We start from the raw sequence: 3,436 nt of genomic DNA on the forward strand, positions 1-3,436 counted from the left end.
AGTGAGGTTGGCCCAGGATCAGACATTGTTTCGTTCTGCTGTGCATGGGGTTGCTATGAGTCGGTTCCAACTCGATGGCACCTGACAACAACAACAACAAAGTCAGTGATGAAACTGAAGAATTCTACCAAACTCTTCAGGCTGAAATTATCAAACATGCTATCAGGATATACTGATAACAATTGGTGACTGGAATGCAAAGATTGGAAACAAAGAGGATAGATTAGCTGGAAAAATGACCTTGATGATAAACACAATGCTGGAGATCCCAAGATAGAATTTTGCAAGATCAACGATTTACTCGTTGTAAATACCCTTTTTAAAAAATATGAAAGGTGACTATTCACATGGATCTCACCAAATGGAATATGGTGGTGGTGGTGTGACATGGATTCGCTTCCAGCTCATAGTAACCCTGCATAGGGTTTCCAAGGCTGTAAACGCTTATGGGAGCAAAAAGTTTCATCTTTGTCCCACAAAACAGCTGGTAGTTTCAAACTGCCGACCTTGAGGTTAACAACCTGAGTCATAAACACTAGCTACAGTAATCAAATTGACTACATCTAAGGGAAGTTGGTTACAAATCGAGCTGCTAACCTCAAGGTCAGCAGTTTGAAACTACCAGCTGTCCCTGGGAGAAAGATGAGGCTTTCTGCTCCCATAAGGATTTATAGCCTTGGAAACCTTGTACAGGGTCACTATGAGTCAGAACCGACTCCATGGCACTTAGCAACAACAACAACAAGGGAAGTTGTTGTTGATAAGTGTCTTCAAGTCAATTATGACTTGTTGTTGTTAAGTGCTGTTGAGTTGATTCTGACTCATAGCAACACTGTATAGGGTTTCCAAGGAGCAGCTGGTGAGCTTGAACTGCCGACCTTGCTGACCTTGCAGTTCAAACGGCTTTGCAGTCTGGTGCATTAACGCACAACACCACACCAGGACTCCACTTATGACTTAGAGCCACACAATCAATATAGGGTTTCTGGAGAGCGGCTGGTGAGTTTTAGCTGCCACTCCTGCGGTTCAAACAGACCTTGTGGTCAAGTGCTTATCCTACAATGTCACAGGACTCCATCTTTGGGACGAGACAGTAGGAAAGTTCCATATCATCAGCTAAAACAAGGTCAGGGGCAGACTGTGGAACAGACCATCAAATGCTCAGATGCAAGTTCAGGATGAAGCTAAAGAAAATGAAAGCAAGGTCATGTGAGCCAAAATATGGCCTTGATCATATTCCATCTGAATTTAGAAACCTCAAGAATAGATTTGATGCGTTGGACACTAATGACTGAAGACAAGAAGAGCTGTGTAATAATATCAAGAACATCATACAGGAAGAAAGCAGAAGATTATTAAAAAACACAGTAAAGCAAGAAAAGATGAAAATGGATGTCAGAAGGGAGTCTGAAACTTGCTCTCCAGTGTTGTTGTTGTTATGTGCCATGGAGTTGGTTCTGACTCATAGTGACAGGGTTTCTGAGGCTGTAAATCTTTACGGGAACAGAAAACCTCATCTTTGTCCCATGGAACAGCTGCTAGTTCTGAACTGCTGACTGTGAGATTAGTAGCCCGATTCATAACCACTATGCTACCAGAGCTCCTGCTCTCCAGTGTAGAGATGCTAAAATGACTGGAAGAAATGAAGAAGTAATAGAGCTGAACAGAAATTTCAAAGGGCAGCTTGAGAAGACAAAGTCAAGTATTATAATGAAATGTGCACAGTCCTGGAGTTAGAAAGCCAAAAGGAAAGAACACACTCAACATATTCAAAGTTGAAAAATTTCAAGCACTGACTGGAAAAATTGAAGGAGTCTATGGGCAAAATATCGGATGATACAAGAGGCATCAAAAGAAGATGGAAAATATAGACAGGCACTCTAACCATTTCAAGAGGTAGCGTATGATCAAAAACCAATGGTATTGAAGGAAGACGTCTAACCTGCACTGAAAGCATTGGTGAAAAACAAGGCTTATAAGAACTGACAGAATACAAATTGAAATCTTTCAACAAACTGATGCATCCCTGAAGTCACTCACTCATCTGTGCCAAGAAATTTGGAAGACAGCATCTATACAGCACCTTGAAGAAATCCAAATTTGTGCCCATTCCAGAAAGATGTGACCCAATGGAATGGGCGAAGCATCCAGCAATACCATTAATACCACATACAAGTAAAATTTTGCCTAAGATAATTAAAAAATAACTACAATGATGCCTCGATAGGGAAGTGTCAGAAATTCAAGCCAGATTCTGAAGAGGACTTGGAAGTAGAGGCATCATTAATGATATCACATGGATCTTGGCTGAAAGCAGAGAATTATTAGAAAGATGTTTACTTGTGCTTTACTGACTATGCAAAGGCTTTCAATTGTGTAGATCATAACAAACTATGAATAACATTGCAAAGTATGGGTAATCCAGAGCACTTAATTTTGTTCTAGTGGAATCTGTACATTCTAACAGAACAAGAGCATGCTGAATAGTTTAAAATCAGGAACTGTGTGTGCCAGAGTTGTATCTTTTCACCATACTTATTCAATGGGTATGCTGAGCAAATAATCTGAGTAGCTGGATTACATGATGAAGAAGGTGGCATCAGGATTGGAGGATGATTAATCAACAACCTTTGATGTGTAGATAACACAACCTTGATTGCTGGAAACAAAGAGGACTTAAAATACTTACTGATAAAGATCAAAGACTACAACCTTCAGTATGGATCGTGCCTCAATGTTAAGAAAACAAAAATCCTTACAACTGGACTGATAAATATCATCATGGTAAACAGAGAAAAGTTTGATGTTTTCAAAAAGTTTTGAATTTCCACAATCAACACTCATAGAAGCAACAGTTAAGAAATTAAATTATGTTTTGCATTATGCAAATCTGTTGCATGAGAACTTTTAAAGTATTAAAGAGAAAAGCAATTACTTTGAGGACTAAGGTGCACCTAACTGAAGTAATGGTATTTTCAGTCACCACACATGCATGTGAAAGTTGGACAATGTATAAGGAAGACCACAGAAGAATTAATGCATTTGAATTATTGTGTTGGCAAATAATATTGAAAGTACCACGGACTGCCAGAAGAACAAACAAATCTGTCTGGGAAGAAGTACAGTAAAAATACTCCTTAGAATGGATAATTGGGAGACTTTGTCTCTCATACTTTAGGCATCTTCTAAGGAGGGATAAATCCCTGGAGAATGACATTATACTTGGTAAAGTGGAGGGTCAGCAAAAAATAGGAAAACCCCCAACGAGATGGATTGACACACTGGTACATCAGTGGACTCAAACATAACAATTGTGAAGACTATGCAAGACTAGGCAGTGTTTTGTTCTGTTATGCATAGGGTCACTATGAGACAGAACCAACTCAATATATACAGGTGTATACATACATACATATATATATGTGTGTGTGTATAT

This window comes from Chrysochloris asiatica, unplaced genomic scaffold (assembly GCF_000296735.1).
Source record: "Chrysochloris asiatica unplaced genomic scaffold, ChrAsi1.0 scaffold00166, whole genome shotgun sequence".
Classification (NCBI taxonomy): domain Eukaryota; kingdom Metazoa; phylum Chordata; class Mammalia; order Afrosoricida; family Chrysochloridae; genus Chrysochloris; species Chrysochloris asiatica.